The sequence below is a fragment of the Rhipicephalus sanguineus genome, chromosome 6 (genome assembly GCF_013339695.2).
Source record: "Rhipicephalus sanguineus isolate Rsan-2018 chromosome 6, BIME_Rsan_1.4, whole genome shotgun sequence".
In the NCBI taxonomy this organism is placed as follows: domain Eukaryota; kingdom Metazoa; phylum Arthropoda; class Arachnida; order Ixodida; family Ixodidae; genus Rhipicephalus; species Rhipicephalus sanguineus.
The window spans coordinates 136,401,779-136,425,327 of NC_051181.1; the positions used below are offsets into that span (position 1 = coordinate 136,401,779).

The following is a 23,549-nucleotide window of genomic DNA, read 5'->3' on the forward strand; positions in this document are numbered from 1 at the left end:
TGGCCTCTTACGCGTTGCATGAGTCGGCCCAGCCAGTCTGCAGGCGCGTCTTACAAGCACTCATTGAAACGCGCCTGCATCAAAAGTTCATCGTTTTGAATGCTGCCATTCTAATTGGCAACTCGCATTTCCAAGACACATGTATCTCCGTGACAATCTGTAGAATTGGTACAAAATTAATGTTCTCGGAATTTTATGGCTCGTTAATTATTAAAACGAAAACACTGCAAGCTTTCAAATAAAGGGAAACGTAGAAAAAGCTCTAGTTTCTCGGTATTGACTAACTTTGTTAGAGTTAAGCTGCATTCTGGCACGCTTTATTTCGTAATGGAAACTATTATTGAACGAGCGTTCGAGAGTTGACTGCTAAGTATCTGTTCAAACGCGACAGATAGAGTATTAGTTTATCCAATGCGTCGTTCTCTCTTAGCGCTTACGGCCATTTCTCCGAACTGCATGCTTGCTGTTGCAATCGATGCGGAGCTTGTCACAGATATGGAAATGTTGGCCCGTAGGCGTAAGTATGTAAATGTGTAAGTGTGTTCAGATAACTATTACGAATCTTCTTAACATTACCAGAGATCGACAAGGAGCTGAAACACACCCACTAATGAGTCTGGAAATGGTTTCGAAGAAATGTTTCTTCATGCGAAAGACATAGCATCGACATCACGTAGACGCAGTATTCTACTTATTCTTTATGGCTGGCTTTCAGTAAATTTATTGACCAGTCCCTGCAGTCTTGAGTAAGACTCAAAAGAATGTCACAAAAGTACGGTTCACATTCAGAACGCCCGAACGTGTATATTATAACCGCTGGAAACTATTATTATGAAAAGCTATATACTATTAGAGATTAGGAAGCCCAATGTCGCAATAAATTCCTCCATGTGTATACGTCATTGTCCTCACGTTGAGGTGTCAACTATCTCCCAGTTAAATATCATTTTTCTGGTCTCCTAAGAAAGTAGCATAGAACATGACGTGTAAGTACTTCTAAGTGTCGTAAGATACACGCAATGTCTAGGCAGTAAAAACATTTTAAACGATTTTTCTTTCAAACTTGAGTTTCATCGTCCATCGCTGATGGCCTCATAACCAAATGCACGGAATACCATGTAGTTACCTTTGTGTACACGTGACACGACGTCACGTGATCAGAATTGAATCCAGAACTACTGCACTACAGCGTGAAAAATCCTTGGAACACGGGATGTCGGTGGAGCCAACGCATCGACAAGCGGACTTGCCCTCTGCAAGGTTGAATCCTTGACCAAGACAAGAGCGCTTGTCAAAACGTGTTCCAAGAATTTTCATCGCTTCAAGATTCCATCTTTTCCTGAACTTCCACCGCACTACAGTACGCCTCATAATCATATCACGACTTTGGAACATAAAATCCAGCATTTACTATTTTTACTGCCAAATTCGAGTTAGAAGTCTACTTTCATTACGTTGAAAAGTTAGCGGTGGCTAAACTGGCTTGAATGTTTTATGGCTACCCTTCTCATGTTCCAGTGAAACCGAAATAACGACAAAGTGCAATGAACGTCAAGTCGTACTGGACATCACTGCGGGGGCTTACGACACTACGCAGATATTCGTGCCATCGAGGGGCTTCTGTGTACGTACGTACGTACATAAAACGGCTTCCCACGTTCCGATCAGGTTATACAACTGGGCCCCCACAGTGCACGATAATAAGCTTTATTACTACCTTTCGTTATACGGCTGCCTCACCAAAACGTGACAGGAAAGCGAGGCCCCGGATGTTTGCTGGTCGCGCGCTCACATTGCAACCGGAGGCCTGCACGAAAAGGGTTTATATTCCGAACTACACATTCCGCATCGCCCTATTTCTCAATTTACGGTTACTGTTGTTATTATTTGCTACTCAACTCTAGCCTTGTTCGTGAGACAAAACACGGCGCACCAACGACGTCGTTTCGCCCGACGCAGCGCACTAAAAATCCGGCGCGCCCGTACGTCATGCTCTTGCCTCGCCACGGTGAGCGCGCGATCCGTAAACAGTCACGCTGCGTTCCCGCCATACAGCGAAGCCCGCTGTAACGCGCGTTTACCTGCGCGCCGGAGATATCGTCATAACCGTAAACCGAAAAGTGCGCCACGGCCACGCAACTTCAGGCTCCCCCTCCCGTACGAACGTCCACGACCCACCTATACGGTAAGCCTTCCCTTATGCCCGGACCACCGTACCTGCTTGGCTACAAACTTGCCCGTGGCATTGCGTGGCCCCGTCCTTCAGCGTTGACGACAGTGTGCGTGGCTAACAGGGAACGACCTAGAAACTGAGCGAAGCGGGTACAAACGGTGGCGTCGCGTCGCGCTGTACAAGAACGTGTGGACTCCTGCGAACACACAGACGCCGAAAGTGTGTGAGCAAACGTGCGCGCTGTATATACCTGCGCTCGCTCAGGTCATCGTGATATATACACACACACACACACATATATATATATATATATGCATAAAGAGCCACAGCGAACAATACTATACTTATTCTGACGTTTCGACCGGCTCCGGGCTTTATTAAAATAGGTCTTTGATAAAGGCCGGCTCCCTGTCGAAACGTCAGAGTAAATCTTATGTTTCACTGTGATTTTGTGTTGATATCCTTAACCGAATAGCCAGGCACCTTCTCTCTCACACACACACACACACACACACACACCACACACACACACACACACACACACACACACACACACACACACACGTATATATATATATATATATATATATATATATATATATATATATATATATATAAAGTGTGTGTGTGTGGTGTGTGTGTGTGTGTGTGTGTGTGTGTGTGTGTGTGTGTGTGTGAGTGTGTGTGTGTGTGTGTGTTTTAGAGCAGGCCGGACATCTGAATTCAGGGCTCCCTGCCAAAGCAGCAGGAATATTCATTGTTTTCGTGTGTCTTGTACTACCTAAACTTTTGACGGGGACTGTACATACTCCGATATTCAATCTGCAGCTTACAGCGGAACAGAACGAAGGTGGAGTATTGTGTTTCATATGTTCTGGAACAATAATTCATTATCCGTCTTCCAACAGCTTTTCAGAGGTGTCAAATGAGCATTTTTTTTCTCAATCATCTACCTGCAGTACAGCACCTGCTTCGACGGGGAGAAGACGCAAATGCTAACGGTGGCCCCGCCGCCGTCCGCCCGGAGCTCCAAAAATCCTGCTCGCACCTGCTCTCTATTCATAGCTTCTCAACGAATTCAACCTGCAATATTTCACCGATTCTTGTTCAAGCTCGTTTCATCTTTCTTTATGTCTGTTCTTCAGGTTTTGGAAATCAGCCGCAACTGCTATCAGCCCACCTCCGGCGGCTCCCAGCATGGAACCAAAGCGAGGTATTATACAAAAAAAATAAAGCTTCATAGCTCCATCCAGGTATCACAAAACACTTAACCAAACGCGAAAGGAAAAGGACTAAAAGAAAAAAATTATCGGCGAAAATAACTCAAACCGCGGGAGCAATCAATAGCGCATATTCGACCATTTTCCCGCATTTACATAGACGCCCGTACCTCACACTCGGGTCGGCGTGTGAAGACTCCTTTTTAATTTATTTTGCTTCTTTAAACTGATGTGTCGGGAGCCTTGTTTGCTCATAAGATGAAGAGAAGCGAACATATCTTTCTTTTTCTTTTTTTAACTTCTATCTCTCGCTGTTGAAATCTATGCGATCCGCAGCTGTCACCGCGGTTATAGGAGCCAGCTGCGATGATATTCGATAGTTGCTTAATACAGCTAGATCGCATAGGAGTCTGCGGGATCTACGAGAATTGAAAAAAGAGAGGCCATCTTTAATATAGTACCACATAATTTTTTGTTACTTCATATCATTTCTCTGTTTGTTCTCTTTGCTATAAGTAAATGGACCCTGCTGGTGGGAGTGTATTACTTATTAAGCAATATTCAAATACAGTCTACTGCTTCTGCGGAGCTGGGCGGATGCGTCAATACTTGAAGCGAACTACCAGTAAACGATGAATTGTACTGAAGTTTGAGTTTATTACATACAAAAAAATTTTAATGGTTATGCTCCCTGCATCTTTAACCAACATGTGGCACTAGTACAGCCGACATAAAACACTGGCGAACACTAGATGCCGGAAGAACTCATTTATCCAGCATTAACCACTACTAGCCATCAATAGCCTAAACTAACCTACAATGAATTGAAATGAATTTTATTTGCCAAAGAACTACAAAAATACATAAATATATGAGAAACTAGATAAATATATAAACGTTCAGTTCCACACCGTGAGAGCTGTACAAACTGCGGAGCATAACTGAGGATTCACCTGCCTCTGTTGAAAGTGAAATGAAAAAAAAAAGAAGTCAAAGCAAATTTAGAAAACGAAAGAGAGCAGACATTGCAAATAAATCCGCGTAAAACTGTATTGAAGATCAATGATTTAACACTGTGCAACGGTAGTTTCAATAATTATGTATTGAGAATAGTAACTGTTTCCACCGAATTTCAAACATTTGCAAGCAAATTATAGTTTAAAAATGTGTGTATAAACTACTTCCTAATGAGTCCGTCGCTTAAGTGATCTTTTCAGTTATTACTGCGTTATTAATGCCATTTCGTTAGCTTATCCTAAGTCATTTTCGTCGACATGTAAAAATATATTTTCTTCAACTAGTTACTAACAACAGCTAAATAGGCTTACTTTTATCACACTTCAATTGTTTGAATAATAGGTGACGCGGTGCTATAAAAACGAGTTATATGAACACGCGTTCTGTGTTAATAGTTAATACCAAGCAGTATTTAGTATACGGAAACAGCTATAGTAATAACTCTCTGGATAACTTCGGAATGATTCGCATCGACAACTTATTCGAGCTGCTTAATGTCAGCACACAAAGCTAGTGTTATGTGTGGGGGCGAGAAACTTCTTACGCTGTTAAGAACAAGCTTCTGGTTTCGCTTATGAATTTGAATTTGAACTTTATTTCCAACAAAAAGTTGGGGGTTCCCCAGGCAAAAAAGCTGTTGAAAAACAGCTTGAAGGGACCTGGGGGACCGTACAGGCAGCAGCGAATAAAAAGTGTAACAACACAACTAGGCATAACTACTACAACTTAATACAAACTTATACAACTTGATAAGATATAATAGCATCGTTACACAGGGAAAAATAAACATAAGAAGATACAACAAAATTCACAGATACAGCGAAATGAATGGTACAGGGTAATGCACAAGAAAATTAAGATGCACCCATATAATTAGAAAAATTGCACATACCGAAAATGCAAACGTTTGAACATATAAAAAAATGCAATCCATGAACAATGGTGCAGTGACAATAAAATGAGATTATGCTGTAACGGCTGTACAGTCGTTTAATAGAAAAAAGTCTTACTTGTTTTTAAATCTATGGGGTGGGATATCAAAATTTATTTGTGAAGATGCACGATTTAGTAGTGCAGGTATCTGATAAGTGAGGGCTGACCTTCCATAATTCGTACGTGTTCTTGGTATTGGTGTCTGTGTATTACGTAGCGAATAACGTGAATAGACTAGCACGCCGTCATTCCAACGGTCAGAAATTTTAAAAAGTACCTTTTTTGATCAATATTTTCCTGCATACCAAGGAACCTCTAGGTGAACAGAACAGCTGCACAGGGCTACTACATGTTGCCTAAATGTTAGACTATAGTCCTGATGCACAATAAATCGTCGAATATTAATAGAACCGGGCTTCCGAAGTAACAATGCTGCATTTTGAACCATTAAAAAGCTCCTACGGTATACAACGGCTCGTTTCTATCAACTATATAAGGCGCCAGCGACTAAAACAAAAAATGTGTCGATATTCATCGTTACTAACAGCGAAATATGCACGAACTAATCTATTCCCTACTGAGTCACGCAAACCCCGACCCGTATAGGAACACATGTGCGCAGGGGCGTAGCCACGTTAGGGCATACCTGGGCCCGTGCCCCCCCCCCCCCCCGAAATTTTTTTTGCCATAGCATACAGAGCAGAAAATGACACTCGACCACATCTGCCTGCACGTCCCCACTACAGATCAAGGAGGTGCCCCCCCCCCGAAAAAAATTTCTGCCTACGCCCCTGCATGTGCGTCACCTGATTTGCATATATCACCCGCGTTACAGGCATTCATTACCGAAGGCGACTACGAAATGCCTTTCGCAATGAGCGCAGCTCGTCAGTCTATAGGTGTGCAGCCCAGACGTCTTGATTGGAACACCTGCCAGTTCCATTTTTCCTGTTGCCTTCAAAACACAGAAACAGCACACGCAATTTCTTAAAAGCTTTTAATGACACTCATTACTCCGCCGTGATTAAGTTGTCGCGTACTGAATGATATTCTCTTTATGTTTTTTTTTATTGTTACAGGAATATTCGTGCTCCGCGAACTCGCCGAAAGCTCACGTTACACGTGAATCAACGTTCATAATTTTAATTGAAATCCTCGCTGTAGTCGTTTAGTTTTCGTGGTCTGCCGTGAGGCTTGCCTTACGGTTACTAATGATCATGTTACCAGAGTGTTTTTCGACTCTTTGACGTCTACTTGACACACACAAAACAAACTCCTAAACGCTGTCTCATTATGGAGGCCTTATTTTCAGTCTACGGCAGCTAGCTTCAGCATTCAGGTTACCTTGGCATGATGGCTGGCTTCATATAAGGCACACCATGGCATTTGTTTTTTTTTTTCGTCTTGCAGAGACATCATTAAGGTTACTCAACGACGGTGAAACTCAAGTACACGTGGAGGTGAAAAAGAGAGAAAAATAATCAGAAGAATTGTCATAGTTTCGTCGCAAGGGCGAAGCAATGAATGCGATAGCAACAAACTGGAGAGAGAGAAAGGAAAGACAGGGAGGTTAACCTGAGGAAGCCTCCTGTTTGCTGCCCTCTACGTGGGAAGGGGATGTAAAAGAATGAAAAAGAAGAAGAAGTAGAGATGTGACGACAGCACGCGACAAAATACAACAACAACAAAAAACAAAACGATGTCATGACCGTAGTCCAAGTACTACACAGCAACATTTTCTGCCAACAGTCACAGTTTGACACTGAGTCCGTTTGCTTGGACAAACCGCAACAACGCCCTCAGAGTGGCTCGCGCTGAAGACCGCGTAGGCCAGGACCCTAGGATTTTGTTCTCCGTGAGAGGGCGGTTGTCCAGCTGGCCTAGTGCGGCTGAGAGGGCCGCTCTTTCGGAGTTGAAGCGGGTGCACTCATGAAGAAGGTGCGCGACTGTTTCGCTGCACCCGCAGACTTCACATGACGGGCTCTCAGCCATTCCAATAATAAAGGAATATGCATTTCAGAAGGTCACTCCCAGCCATAGACGGACCAGCAAGGTAGAGTCACGTCGTGATAAGCTGGACGAGATGCGTAATTCAAGGCTAAGGGTCCAAGGTATGCAGCTGCGCACTTGTAAATGTCGATGACTTCCACAAGTCCAACGTTACTACGACGGGCTAGCACACGAAGTTCTTTTGCGGCGTCCGATCTTGAAAGGTGAATGGTGATACTGCTGACACCATGAGAAACTGGAATGCTGTACTAAGTAAGGCTAGCGGCTAACACCTTTAGTATCCGATCTCGTGTAACCCTGCAAAACGCTGGCGTAAGCGGAATACGGTCGCCCCAGGAAGCGAAGCGGTTTTAGTGCTGTCTATCGCCTCAACGCGAAGTAAGCGGTGAGAACACAGAACGTATAAGGATAGGAGCCGTCTACTAATGTTTGTCGAGGCAGCACGCGTTACGAAGGCCTCTTGATCAAAGTTCGCAGTTGCTTCCCGAGCGACGCAGCCCTCCCCCCCCTTCCCCGGCACCCCTTCATGATCCTTCCCCCGACGGAGCTGGCCGGCGCGCTTCATTTCTGCCTGAGCCGTGCCTGTCTGCAGCATCCGCAAGATTTCGCTCGTACATAGAACACACGACGTGTGGGGTGATGTTATCGCCCTTGGACTTTATACGGGACCTCACGGCAACGGCGACGGCAAAATTGCGCCTGGAGTGTGCATATAATTGCCATCTCAATAATAAAAAAACAGTACTGTATTATGCCACAGTTAATCACAGAGGAAATAGCTCTAGCCTTGTAATGACGACCTATTGTTCGCCGGCTTGACCATTTGACGTCAAATGCGAGGTTTTGTTTCCTATTACTTACTAAACGTGATTTTACTTACGCAACTTCTTTCAGGTGCAGTTGAAGCATGAATGGAGAATTTACGTAAAGACGAAAGTTCATTATGTTTTGTAAGGGAAAGAGAATACGTTCGCTAATGAATTGTAGACACTGGGAATCCAGAGTAAAATGTATAGAAACACGAACCCGATGTTTTGCGGCGAAGTTTTAAAACTGCTCCGACATGTTTGTGTAATACGATTCGAACAAGGCCTGTGCAGGTTAAATCGCTCGGATAAACAATCTCCGCCAAACTTCTTCCCACGAGCGGGCCTCCCTTTGGCACACCTCCGCAATAAAATGTAACAAACTTTACGGAAATTACAGCTATAAAATGCTCTCTGTCAAAACTGTGCCGTCGTAAACACATTAATAACGCAAGCTTCGATGGAAGGCGGAAGGTGATGGGACGCTGAAATAAGGAATGGGGAAGTAGAGGCTTGGTAAAGAAAGAAAGAAAGAAAGAAGGAAAGAAAGAAAGAAAGAAAGAAAGAAAGAAGAAAGAAAGAAAGAAAGAAAGAAAGAAAGAAAGAAAGAAAGAAAGAAAGAAAGAAAGAAAGAAAGAAAGAAAGAAAGAAAGAAAGAAAGTCGAGACGCTACGTGCCGTGTTTGCTAGCAAAGCGAGCGCCGGAACCTGTGACGACGAAAATGATCCGCATCTCAGATAACTCAGCCGGATCGTCCCCATTTATTTGCGACGGGCCAGAAAAGCCAGAAAAGCGGGGAAGGACGAGGTTGGTGTGGGAGAGGGCGAGGCGCGCTGGGCATCGAAGCACATTCGCGCACAGGCGCTGTGTGTACTGAAGAAAGGAACAGCTCGAGAAAGAGAGAGTGAGAGGGAGAGGGGCGAGAGAGGGAGGGTAGGGCGAGGCAGCTTTGCCGTCCGGGACGTCTGCTGCGGAGCCTGGATTTCTGCCTGGCTGGGTCGGGCCAGCCCCATGCAATGGCTTCGCCAGCTCACTGAGCGCGCGTGCGCTGGGCACGACGTTTTTCCGTCCGGTTTAATGTTCGTATCTGGTATCATAATGGGCTCATCAATTTGTGCCCCGCGGCGAGGCCAGAGTGGTGGCTGGAACGCGCACCCGTACGTGTTACATATGTGCACACAAACACGCACGCACGCTGAGCATATAGCGGACGTGACAGCCCCTCCCCCCTAATACGCTGCAGGAAGACATCGGAGAACCTCTGCTTTCTTCATCGCAAGAAAAGTTTGCTCTGCAGATCCAATCGCGTCTCGTTCGTTATCTGAGCGACATGCATGCCCTGATTTTCTCGACTGCGTTCCTTTTTCTCCTTTCTTTTTTGTCTCGACTGCTGTTGTCATATCGCCTGCCCTTCAATTGACTTTGTAACATTGCCCGAACAGTCAACGATGGTTCGTTTGTTTCTGCGGTTATCTTATTTGTTCGACTCAAAGTTTGCTTGCTCTTGAACCAACACACTTTTTTTCTTTTCCGTGCGGTGACATCCTTTGCAGAGTGTCCCCTTATAAACTGAGCATCTTGTTCTTGTGCGAGGTCCACCTCAATGGTACAGTGGTTACGGTGCTCGGCTGCTGACCCGAAACTCGCAGTTTAAACCCAGTCGCTGCCGTCGCATTTTGATGGAGGTGAAATGCTAGAGCCCCGTATGCTGTGCGATGTCAGTGCACGTTAAAGAACACCAGATGGTACAAAATTTCGGGGCCCTCCAATACGGCGTGCCCCATGGTCATATTGTGGTTTTGCATGTAAATACTTATATATTATTGTTATTTTCTTGTGCGTCTTATCTCGACCACGCATTAGTCAGTGTGAGTTTATCACGCGTGCCTCCTTCTGTTTGTATACGTGGGCTATGAATGCGAAATAGAAAGGGAACGTGTCAAAAGAAAATGGAATACTTTTTACGCTAGAAACCCTCAGCTATATGGAAAAACAATAGTTCTTTAATCATATATATAATTATGAGCAATTCCTTAAGAAGTAATATTCCTCTAAACTTTTTTATAATGCACCACGACCCTCTTTAAAAAAGCCTAGCCCCTGTATTCCATGTTTGCATAAAATAACATCCTATTTGACCACGAATATGAGTACTTAGCACAATGTTATAGCTACTTCACTGCGGTTACAAGTATGTGCAGCCCGCCTGTCAAGTATGCTAGCTATATGCGGCCCGCATACATACAATCGTCATAAATAAAGGTAAGGCGTGCAAATACGGACACAAGAGGAGAGAACAACACAGACGCCGATGACGAACCTTTACCAACTAGCACAGCTTTCTGTCGTTCTAATATGAACTATAATCATGCTGATAATTGCTTTTTAAATGCGTAGTGCCCGTAATCTTGCGTTAGACCACAAAGGCCATTTGCGTCGGACTGGCGGAACCGAACACTGGGCCATCCTGAAAAAGCGTAAACAAAACTGTGCCTCAAGACGGTTTTGCGCTGGGCCAGCTGGTGCAGCTTTTAAGGCGAAAGCCTTAGATGCCTCATAAAACGCGAAAATCGACCGGCGTCCCACGTCGGCGGCGTCAAGACGAGAGATGCAAAAAACTCATCATGAAGTGGTGACGTTCCCCATATGACGTCATGATGACGTCACAGATCACCGAATTTCGTGAAGCTATCACGACTTCACTGTGACATCACATAATGTGATGTGGACGTAACCACATGACATCCTTGCTTGGTCAAAGGTGCGCCGATCACGGAGGCAGTGCAAAACCAGCCGAGGTGCCTCCGATCCTGGAGGCAGTGCAAACCCCGTTAGGTGCAGAAGGCATTCAGGGGGTGGCGGGGCGGGATGAACAAACACGTCGACTGAGAAGAAAAAGAAGATGGCTTTAGTCTTCGAGTCGTCTTAGGTGAGTGCATAAGAGACCCCGTGAGTCTTTCTTTTTTTTTGCAAAAGTGTTGAATCAGTAAAAGAGGCACTCGCCTTCTTCAAAAGGGAATAAACATATATTGACGTTTAGGGGCCGCTACGGGTCCCATGTTCACAATGGAGATGGGCGCAAGAGGGGGTGATTATATATGTGTTAGGTAGTGCATAGTGCACGTGTACATACATCTCGGGGAGATTACCTCGAGTCTTGTCAATTACGTTCTTAGTTGTTTGAATGCGTACAGATTCTTAATGTAGCCGTGACGATAGGCGCTTCTCTGCCTTCCATGGCATCTTGTAGACGTTCATCTGTTATAAAGGTATGAGCGAGAAAACGGAAGGAATAGAAAGGATATAAGAGAAAGGAAGCTCATATGTCCTGCCAAAACTGTCATTGCCGCGGAACAATGAATTTAGAAGACAAAAACAAAAGGGAACATCTATCTCTTTAGTCTTCTTGAAAAGCAAGAAAAAAAAAAAGAAAATGATGCGCGCGATCTATTTTCAGAATTTTATATCGGCATATTGCATTTATCGCGCCAGCGGGTCGCGCCGACGTGAAAGTCGCGACTTTCTATTTTCCCCGGGATTCAATTTGACACACGCGCGACTCCCTCGAACAAACTTCCATAAGTCGAGATTTCAGTGGAAAAAAAAAGAAGCTTTATCTTCGCCAGACTCTGAAAGAGAAAACTAACGGACTATAAAAAAAACTTAAGAAGCAGGAAATGACGGAAAATCAACTTGCTTGACCATCCAGAACACGCCAGCACGAAAAAAAAAAAAATGCGCACTATAACGCACGGCATACTGCCGGAGTGCCTTCATAAGCTTCCTTCCACGCCCCGCGGCATCAGATTTCCTTAATAGACTCTTCGAGCTGTTTACTTTGTGGCTTTCTGACGCGAGCGAGGACCACGCGTCACGACAGTGGCTGCAAGAATGGTTTCTGTAAACGCAATTTTCTCTCGCCACAACGCCATAGAGAGTCTATGCTCTTGCGTGACTGGACGCGCCTGGCCTGGCCGGCATGCTAGGCCCCTGCGGGAAACACGAAGACGAATACGCTGTCGTGCAGACCGAGTTATAGCGGCGAGATTTAGGGGAGCTTTTGGCAAGGAGGGCTTACGCGCAGTGCGCACATGAAAGTGAAAAAGGCAGGCCGCCTTCCGGCACCATGATGCGCTGCGTGTGCTCGTAAAGCAGTTTAAACGAATATAAAACAAAGAAGAAGCACGGGAGGCTTTGCAACGCACACGCTTAGGAACATTATTATGGTCATTGCGGCGAAAACATTCTGTCCACATCGAACGAGTGGCTCCTGCAGTGCTGGACGGTTCGGCGCATTTTTATTTATTCATATTTTTGTAGCTAATGTAAAAATAAAAACTAAGCGAGGCGTGTCTTGTATTGCTTCTTCGGGTAAATGGAAAGAGAAGCGCGTGCGAGGCTGCTGGCGTCGTCAAGCAAGGTTGTGGTCGGCTTGCCCGTGAAGAACGGGTCACTACAACTAACTATAAAGTTATATACGGTGGACTCCTGGTAAGAGTCCACTTAAACCGAAATTCCGGATAAAAGGAGCGGCGGTGTCTACTTTTGAAAAGCGCCTAAGGTCACAACGAGGCTTTTGGCGTCATCAAGCAAGGTTATGGTCGACTCGACCGCGAAGGACGGGACACTACGAATAACTAAATTTATATATGGTGGACTCCTGGTAATTTAAACTAAGTCTGCTTAAACCGAAATTCCGGATATAAGGAGCGGCGGTGTCAGCATTGGATGGCCGCCTAAAGTCACAGCTTTAGCGAAATTGCGCTATTAAAAGGGCTTCTGGGGCAGTTGGCGCGGTTTACTAAACTTTTCAAAAGGCGCTAGTCGAGACAGTCGTGTTCCTCCTTTTCACCACACCCGTCTCGACAGGCACCTTAAACCATGTCAATCATTAATCATGGCACTTGCTTTCGGCTGCCAGTTATCAGTGGCTAGGAGCTCATAACTAAGGCACCGGTGATAACTACGACGTACCACAAGGTTTTAAGCATATTTAGATCCGACCCCGCTCCCTCCGAAAGCTGAAATTGGAAACGGTGTGCACGCGAGCCTTCTTGAATAAAACTAGCGTCACTCGCTGATTAGTAGTAGTATTCTTCATGATGAAGGTAGCGAATACCACGAGGAGCACGTGAAATGAACCGAAAGGGATAGCAAGAAAAATATATATATATATATATATCTTGCAGCCACACCAGCACAGTATAGGCAGCTTGAGTAAAGTGAAGAGCAGTGATCGTAGATTACAGAGGTCAAATATTATTCTCAAACTGAAGCGTGAACGAACAAAGTTAATCAAGAGAAAATACTATTCACACGCAATCATGCTAAAATCACACGACTTACAAAGCTCGAAGAGCGCTCCACAAACGTAGATGTCAAATCCGGAACAGCACGGCGACGGTCCGAGCGCGCCTAGAAGACGTCCTTAATAACTGAACTCGCAATAACATTACTTTTCAACAATACTGGAGCTCCCACCGCGGTGCTCCGTGGTTATGGTACTTGACTGCTAACCCGAAGGTCGCGGGATCGAATTCTGGCCGTTGCAGCCGCATTTCGATCGAGGCGAAACGTTAGAGGCCCGTGTACCTAAATTTAGGTGCACGCTAAAGAACCCCAAGTGGTCGAACCCCACTACGCCGTCCCTCATAATCATATCGTGGTTTCGGGACGTAAAACTCCAACAATTATCATTAACAACGTTCAAGCGTTCTTTCAAACGTCACAACAAAACGTCAGCTTCCTCCTCCTTGCCTTATGCAGACGAGTGATGTCACCACAGCATAACTAATCAGACCTTATGAATGCGCTAATGTTGCGTTCCGGCAGCAACCAATCTCGCCGCGCACTCTAATCATCTTCCATTCCACACACACTTACAGGGGAGACGCTATGTCGCTCGGACGCGAATCGGGAACATTGCGCTTTGTCGGCTCGGGCAGGAATTGAGGCATGGCGCAACTGGAATGAATGAAAAGTCGCATCGAAGCAGTTCGCAAATGGAAGAGAAAGATAGAGAGGAAGAGGGACATAAAAGAAATATACCGAGAAGCAATGACAATTAAGGAACACGTCGTACCATACGCGCGAGTGGCCCTTGAAGGCTGTGCTGCGACGGAGTGCAATCAGTGCCAGAGACGTCCGGACAATATAAGTCGGGATCCGAGGCAACGGCCCAGGAGGACGAATAATGAGCGAGTAATGCTAGACCCTCTGCCCGCGGAGCCTGTCTCGCGCCTGTCGTCCCTGTGCGGCGATGGTAACAGAAGCGAAAGAGAGAGAAAAAACTGTTCAAGAAGTCTGGAAGAAGACGAGAGAAGATTAAAAGAAAACAGGAATTAAAAAAAAAAGAAAGTAGGGGGGCGGTGTTTCCCTCCCACGCTCTTACATGTCTCCGCGCCGCGTACATTCACGACAAAAAGTCGAGACGACGAGATTGCGCGAAAGCATCAGTCTAATGACTCGGAAACGTGTCATTTGGTGATTCATTTCGCCCTTTCTGTGCACCGGGGCTCTCTTGCAGTCGGGGAAAAAACTTTCGTATCATTATGTCCCCTTCTTTTCTTTGCAATTAATGTGCGTTCTTGTGCTTGGTCTTGTGAACGTATTGGTAATATATTGCGCGTATAAAAAAAAACAGAAAACGAATAAAATTGTTCGTTGCGTGGTAGAAGAGAACGGAACGAATCAATTCGTTATGTTTGATCCAAGAAATTTTGTCCTGTTCGGCTGATTGATTAAGGAATTCATATTTTTCACTCATTAGTACAGTTTCGGTAAGGTGGCAGTTCTGTAACGAATGACCTTTAGTTTATGAAAGGGTAATTAGTTTTCACTGTGCCAACACGTAAAAAAGGTACAGTGAAGTCAGAAGGAAGCGGTACTAAAATGCCGATGCGTCTGTTTTTGTAACCCTCGATATTTGCGCATATACGTATTGCCGAATAATAACGGAAAGTCGCAGCCGCTCAAGTTCTGTCGAAGAGTGGAGCACAGCTTTACTGCTCTTCTTCTGTGTGAAACAGCTTTCACGTGCTTCGTCACATTTCGCAACATCAGCGCTGCTTTCCGACAAATTTTCCGGGGAAGACCTCAAAGCTATTACGATGCTTCGGTCTCCTGTAGATACCGTACGCATGTTGTTGAATAAACTGCACGCTCTAGCAGCACGAAGTGTTCTGAAAGCGATGGATGTTTTTAACGCGGTGGTTTCCGTTCTTCACTGATTCAGTGATATAGTACTTTCAGTCTTTCAATGGTTTCTCGCCGACTGCCCTGTTTTCGTAGTGAAGCCAGAAAGACAAGCGCTCTTCCAGTCGAAGGCCATAACGTTCAAGTCGCGTTTGACAAAGAAACACTTCTATGTGATCTCTCACCCCCCCCCCCCCCTGTGCCGTCTTTTAATAATTCTCGATCTCTCCCCCGCCCCTCACCCTCTTTTAATATTTCTATTCCACATTCCTATTACCCATATTGTAGGGCAGCAAACCTGATGCTCGTCTGGTTGAACTCCCAGCCTTCTCTCTTTCTGCCTCTCTATTTTCCTCTCTCTGTCTAGCGAACCGCGTCGTTGAACGATTGTGACACTCTTGTGTGTGTCTCTGTTGCTGCTTCCCTCCCTCTCTCCCTATCACATTCCTCTCTTCCTTACTTTTCTGTATCCCCTTGCCCCTTCCCAGTGCAGGGTAGCAAACCAGATATTTGTATTCCGGTTAACCTCCCTACCTTTCCACATCACGTTCTCTCTCTCTGTCTCGTCCCCGCTGTGTGAATTGCGGAAACATATAATATAAATGCCACCGATGTGGCCGTTAGTGTCCGCGCGAATGAGAACAGCTGCCGAACGGATACATACACACCGAACACACGTACGGCAGTCGACAATGTGGCACGACCCGCAATGCCGAGCGCATCTTTTCTTTTTCGTCGCCGACTATATAAGCATAACTCGACGGATGACGACATGAAACCCTCCTCACCAGTGCATGTTATCTCTCTTTTAACTCCTAGTTTTCAGCCATCTGCACTAATATTACACTCTGTATCTATTCCTCCTCTTCCCTACGAGGCCATCACTCGCCGCAGCGTGAGAACCAGCATGTCAGAACCAGCGTCAAAACGTAGCCTGTACAGCCATTCGCCACACATGCATACGAAGAAGCACCGCAGTTAAATACAGCATGCATACGCACGCTAACGCATAGAAAATGTTAAGCTGTTCTATCGCTGCGGAACGGCATTACTGTTACCATTTACTAGCGGTCTAGTCAAAGTACTATACGCATAAAGCTGCAAGTAGTTTTTATATTTCTACCCTGAAATCTCTCAAGTGCCTGAAACTTCGCTGTCTCTTTTTATGACAACGGATTTTTCCCGCTGTAACCAACAATGGCAATACAAAGGGAGGACTCTTCGCTGGCGAGTAACCATAGCGAGGTACTTTTGCTGCCGCGCTGTGTTGGATGTGCAGGTTTTAAGGTAATGTCGCGCCGTTTGCGATTCGAGTGCGAGCATGAGAGCCCATCTGTGCGTCGTCACGTCTCTGGGTTGTCGGTAAGTGCAATAACAAACACGATCGCAGTGCGCGCGCGCTAAATGTGCTACATTCAGTGCGCTCAACTGTGCCTTCTCTGTTAGTGCCTCCCCTGTCTTTACTGCTCCCTCCCTCCTGGACAGATACATACACGCTCTTAAGCAGCTAGGTTTGAGAAACAGGTGCACGCGTTCTTAGTATTGAAACGCTGTCTCTGACAGAATGTTATGGCTGTTCTAGTTAGATTCTACTAGAGAGAGACTGGAAAGTTGTGGCTGTCTTGATTCAGGTTATTTTACACGCAGGTTACTGAGAAGCACCCATAGAAACTGAAGCTTTCTATAGAAAGAAAGAAGCAAAAAGAAAATATGGAAAATAGGCCAAGGTTAAGAATCAGCATGCATGTTTTGTTGAGTATGAAACTAAGCACCACATTAAGGCGAGTAAGCAGTTCGTATATCTTGCGCATAACTGTGCACATACAAGCACTTGGAAGTCGTCGTTGACGAAAGTTGGAGATGGTTGCCTGGGTGATGACCTTGCGACGTGTTTTGCCTAAGATATGGTGTATTCAGTGATCAAACGCACAAAGCACACACACACACACACACACACACACACACACACACACACACACACACACACACACACACACACACACACACACACACACACACACACACACACACACACACACACACACACACACACACACACACACACACAAACGCGCGCACGCGCGCGCGCTCGACGCTATTTGAGAGATACAGCCGGCACAAACACCTCAATCCCTCTTTCATACCATTACGAGACCCTACCGACTCCATAATGCGCTAGACCGTGAACTACAAAAACACCACCCACGCATGTAGTGAAACGGCAGTTCAGGAAGTACAACGGTTCACATTCCCCCCGCCGCCAGAGGGAATGGGCCGCCCGAGTGGTTTCGAATGCGCCGCTTACTTAAGGACTTCTTTTCTGGCGCCTCGCGCGAGGGGAGACACATTGCCAAAGGAGTGCAGAACACCGCAAATGGAGGCCAAAGGGAGAAGCAACGCCCACAACTGCCACAAAAGACGCTCCCGCGCCGAAGAAACTCTGGCATTTGAAAGAAACCGAAGCAATAGTGGCGAAATCTCTACGTCCGCTTAAAAGGAGACTCTTCCTTGCTTCTGCGATCAGAGACTTCCGTTGCAACAACCAAAACAACAAAGAAATCGAGGGAAGTACGACTTTCGCGGGAGTCGAGTAATCCGTGACCGACTTAAAGGCGTCAGACTGGGAAGATCAACGCACACACACACACACACACACATACACGTACACACACACTTACAAACAAACGCACATACAAAACCAACGACACGCAGAGCGACAAAAGTAACGAAGTATGCGCTGCGCGCGAGAGACTCAGGGCGCCCGGTGGCGCGAAGGTCGAATGCTTACTCGGCATCCTCTTTGCTTACGGGCCACTTGGTCACGGCTAACGATAACCAAATACCTCGCCGCGAGCCAGTGAATCAGTGGAGAGCCAAGCCAAGCTCGCACTTGGCCGCCCTGAGTACACGCGCAAGCAAATGTAGCGGCGAACAAGAAGCCGAGAGAAGAGAGGGGATTCCGACAGACTTGGCGAGATCCGGTCCTCAGCGGGGCCCGCAGTCTTGTCTTCTCTCTCACGTCGAGTTGCGAAAAAAAATAGAAAAGCTGCATCAGCTGCATCCTGCGCCTGCTAACAGGCAACTACTTTGGAGAGGGCCCTCCCATGAGTCTTGAGTGCACGTCTGAGGCGAAAGCCACCTTCTTTTTATCTCACTTTCTTGTTTACGCCTCCACTGCGAGAGACAGACAGCAGTACTTAGCTTCATGGAACGCAGAAGACGTCAGAAGGGATAGAATGTATTCGCCTATATGTACGCAGAGGCGTAAGGAAAGCGCCTTGCGTCGAGCAGCCAGTAGCACGCGTAAGGCATGCACGGAGAAGCCTTGAGAGGGAACGCGATTGAAGAGGTGGGAGCTAGGGAGGTGGCTGGCTAGATGGTTTCCGAATTGTGCCGCGAGAAGCTTTTCCATTCCATGCGAAGTGAATGAAAAAAGAAATGGAACCAACGGTGGCTCTCCAGATGCCTCTTCGTAAGGCGAGAGAGAGAGAGATAGCGGTAGAGAGAGAGAGAGAGAGAGCGGGTGAACGCGAAAGGACCATTTCCTCCGTTGCGGAATTGAATTAGTCCCTTCATCACGGGGCCGCAGTCAGGAAAGTTAGGTTTGCGCGCGCGGTACATCTCGTTCGTGCCTTGAGAGGTTGTTGGGGGCGCTCGCTTCGCGGCACTTGCATGCGAGGCCTGGTCTTGGCGACCGGATTCTCAGGTGTCGTCCCGTGAGGGGACGGACGGTCGTTTCGACGTGCCACTCTCGTGGAGTAGCGAAGGCTGTTTTGCTTTGCACCCTTCGAGGGCCAGCCTCTGGGGACGTGGACGAGAGAGAAAGAGATACAGAGGAATCGGAACGGCGCAACTCAGTCTTCCAGGCTTGCCTTTCGACCATCTAGCGTTGTGCTTTCTCCTTCCTCTCCTCCTCCTCCTCCTTCGCAATCCCGCTTTCACGCGAAGACCCCCTGACGTTGCGCGCGGTTCGTTAGGAGGCACGATAAAGGCGCGGCGCGTGCATTTTGCGGTGTCCACCGTTAGCGCTTTCGGCGCGACGAGCGGAATTGGAAAGCAGGCTAAGCGGGGCGGAAGTTCAGCCTTTCTCCCCTTCGAATCGGGAATAAAGTGGCTGCTGGCTGCGCACTTTGCCAAAGGGAGGGCAAGGAGGCGCCAGTCGCTGAAGCACAGCGACCGTTTCGTTCGGCGGCGATTGCAGCCGTGCGCGTTATTTTGGCCGGCGGAGCGCCTCTTCGAGGCACGCTATATGTAACAGCGCTTGTTACAACTTCGAATGGCGTGCGGAGTCGTGGTTTAGTCTGGAAAGCGTTAGCGATTGAGGCTTAAATTGTTCCTCGCCGTGTTTGTTGAGGCGGTAATTTAAGAATGCATTCCCGGCAAGAACGATTTCCAGGTGTGCCAAAATGCTCCTTCATTGCTCTCGCTTTTCGTTTTTTTTTTTTCGAATTGGTTTGTTTGAGCCTAGGAACGCAAACGTGACCAGCGTAGGGCGATTGGGAACGACCGAGTTCGCTCTGCGAATGCTTTGGTTATAATGTTCGTCAGCCTCTCAGGACATGTATTTACCATAACCCGTAACTACAGTCCTGTGAGACATTCGAAATAAACAACAACGCTTCTATTGTCGTAAGCGCAACATAACTTTTATGAGGTTGTTTATAGTTACGTTTTCCTTCGTTTTAAGGTTTTTTTTCCTGGGCCAACATTTTAAGAATCCGCTTCGCATTGCTCTTCGTGGTTATACTTGTATGCAGTAGCGCTTTACTCGCATGGGTTTGGCCAGAATTATCGTTGCTGCCTGTCTTAACGCAGTCAATACAGATGGGTTTCCATCGGTGTATGGCGCGTGTTTCGCATGTTCCCTCATATTACTAAAAATGCGGGACCAGAAAGAAAGCGATAATGTATCTGGTGACGCCACACAGCGGGGGTGGACGTCAGAATTCGCACGATAATCGTCAATGCAATTGGCCATTCAACATTTCCGAATATTTAGTGCGGTGTATATAGCAGCGCCACGCAGTTAAGGAAGTGAAATGAAATGAACTACTGAAATTTCACTCATACCTCCATATTTAAAAAAAAAAGAAAATGAGCGCAGAGAAACTTCGGCTTAATGTCTCGTTTTAGTTATTTTGTTCACACGTTGAGAAAAACGAAGCACCAAGATCTGCAATTGAGAGCAACGCCATTTCAATGATATATTTTGAGTCCATCCGCCGCTGTCGTTCTGACTTCCGGCTGAATTCGTCGACGTCACTTAGGAAATAAAGAAAAGAAAGACAGATGGCAGGGAGGTTAATCAGAATGAGTCACTGCTTCGCCGCAACGGGGAACCAGTGAATGCGACAGCAACATATTGTAATGTTATACGAAGTAAGGCTAGCAGCGAAGTCCTTTAAGATCCGATTAGACGGAACTCTACAAAACACCGGCGTAAAGGAATATGGCCGCTCCAGGGAGCGAAGCTCTTTTCCCGCTATCTCTCATTTCAACGCGAAGAAAGGGTGAGAGCACACGTACAACGATAAGAGGCGTCTGCTGATGCCTGTTGAGATAGCGTGCGAGCCAGAGTGCGCGACTGTGCCCATTTGATGAAAGTTCGCAGTTTCTGCCCGAACGACGCAGCTCCCCACCAACACCCCTTCATGATCCTTCGCCCTTAGGAGCCGGCAGGTGCGCTTCATGTCGGTTTGAGCGCAACCTGTGTGCAGCCTTCGCAAGCTTTCGCTCGCACATAGAACATACGACATACAGGGCGACGTTTTCGATTTGCCCTTTATACGGAACATGACGGCGACGGCAAAAATTCGTCTCGAGTGCCCATGTAATTGCTATCGCAATAAATGGATCTAGTTGGCTATCCTATGCTTGAGGTATCGGGTAGGAGATCATTAGGCAGTTGTCTAGCCGATTCGCTAAAGCGGAAGTCGCGCAAATGTTAGAACAGAAAAGCCTCAAGCTCAGCTGGCTTCCACTGGCATCCTTGCTAGCATCTTAAAAGTGAACTTTGGGGATGCGTCCAAGGTATGCACGCCAGTTTCATTTCTTTGTCTGAAGCAAAGCTGTAGGAACCATGCCTTACGTATGATGTAAATTGTTCCACGTACTCTTTATCCATGTCGACAACGGAATCGAAGAGTGGAGGCTTGCCCAAATAATGAGATTAGATAGATAGATAGATAGATAGATAGATAGATAGATAGATAGATAGATAGATAGATAGATAGATAGATAGATAGATAGATAGATAGATAGATAGATAGATAGATAGATAGATAGATAGATAGATAGATAGAATGTCTCACGCAGGTCGAGTAATAAGAACGGGGTCCAACAAGGTTTCGGGCGCATATAATTGGATTAAGAAAATAAAAGTACTGGAAGATTAGGCGGAAGAGAATGAGACTGGGTATACAATACGACTACGGATAAACGAATACCACAAAGAGGATAAGCAATGTGAGCGATTACCTCCAGGGTAAACGGTCAATTCTGCTTGCATGTGTGCATCGCCTTGTCCGGACGCACATGAAGGCGCATCTTTTCCTGCCTATTACCGTCGGATCTGACTAGTGCCCAGGAATCTCCTCTCGGTCTTGTCACAACACTGGTTGTGGCAGGAAGATAAATGGTTACCGAGGTGGTGCGCCTCGGGCTTTTGAATGAAACATGAGCGTGTCCGTTATATACAGGGCCGGCATAGGCCTAACCATTTCTTTTTTTTTGATTACCGAGGAGCTGCGTGAAGAAGAAAGAGATGTAAGAAAAGCAGCTTGGCGAATGAACGTACCAATCTAAACTAAGAAAGCCAAACAAAGATATAGCAAAGACAAACTGCACTCGCCCCGTCTGACAGTATCTCGGTGCTCCAGACTATCAACAATTGAAAGCGGGCGAACCGAATCCGGTAACTAAACTAGCGAAGACAGAACTGTCCGTATAGTATGCAAGAGGGAAGCATTCATTGCTGTTTCAAAATAGACACTTCCGCATTCCCTCAGTGCATGTAGCATGCTCTCGTTTAACACGCTGTTGGGCTAGTTGGTGCATTACATTAAGGAGATATATATCCATCCAAAGACGAACGAGCACGGGAAACGGTGAAGAAGACAGGAAAGTTGGTAGTCCGACCACTTTCCTGTTTTATTAACCTTTACAGTGTTCGTTTTTGGCTGGATATCTATTTCCTTAACACCATACCCTCATAAAGACTGAATTGTGTGCATTTCTGTAGGGCCTCTTGTAATATTCAACGATGGTGCTCGGTTATCGTTAATGCACACGCAGTATTCGATGATCATGCATCACCAACAATAACTTACAGTCAATATACCGACAAACGTCCTGCTTGACGATTATGATCTTGATGTTGGTGTCGCCGTCACTGCTTCCGCAGACATTCATGTTGTGTTGCTGCCCTGCTTTAACCACGACTGAATGCTTCCAAGGGATCATTCGCAAACAGTACCCGCTGTTTTCGTTTGAATTATTCTTTTCGCGAAGAGCTCCGCCATGGTAATATTCTTTGAAATTCATGAAGAAAGGTCGTGAATTTGCATTACAGTCAGAGTAAGATACCCATGTTCATGGGCAGTTCGTTAAACATGCGAATAACTTACAAAATGTGCTACAGATAATTTGTGCTTATAATTTTTTTCGCCTCTTTTATGGCAAGGCAAAATAACAACGCAGATGACTTCAGGAAGGCAATTCACCGATAGATGTGTTCGCGAAGGAGGGGGTTGGGTGGGGAGGGGAAGGGAAGGGGGTCTCCATACATATTGTCTCATTGTAATGTACAAATACGGGAAGTTTTTCTGAAGGAGCAGTGAAGTAATACGTTGTATACGTGGTATGCTGGAATGTAATAGTGGAATCGGAATGTTATACGAAGTAAGGCTAGCAGCTATCTTTATTAGAATCCGACCTTGCGTAATTCTACGACGGCTGCTTGAGGTAGCGAAGCGGTTTTCGTGCTGTCTCTCGCTTCATCACGAAGTAAGCGGTGAGAGCAGATCACATACAAGGGTATGAGCCATCTACTGATCTCAGTCGAGATAGCCCGCGCGCACTGGCGCGCGGGCTATTTTGACTAGTTTTAACTTGCTGTCCGAGCGATGCGCCCCCCACCCCCCGGCAACCCTCCAAGCTCCTTCGCCCGACAGAGCTAGCCGGCGCGTTGTATCTCTG

General features: G+C 46.3%; 2 protein-coding genes across 2 annotated transcripts in view; one reads left to right on the plus strand and one right to left on the minus strand.

Annotated features, from left to right (window-relative positions):
* LOC119396502 (homeobox protein slou-like) overlaps positions 1-9,372 on the plus strand; it is a 346,344-nt gene extending 336,972 nt beyond the window's left edge. Inside the window, exon 2 of the mRNA XM_049417129.1 lies at positions 9,360-9,372. The gene's annotated coding sequence lies outside the window, so the exon portion shown is untranslated. The remainder of the gene's footprint in view (positions 1-9,359) is intronic.
* The window catches only part of LOC119397581 (glutamate receptor ionotropic, kainate 3-like), a 251,719-nt gene that overhangs the window by 133,989 nt on the left and 94,181 nt on the right, over positions 1-23,549 (minus strand). The gene's annotated exons all lie outside the window — the stretch shown is intronic.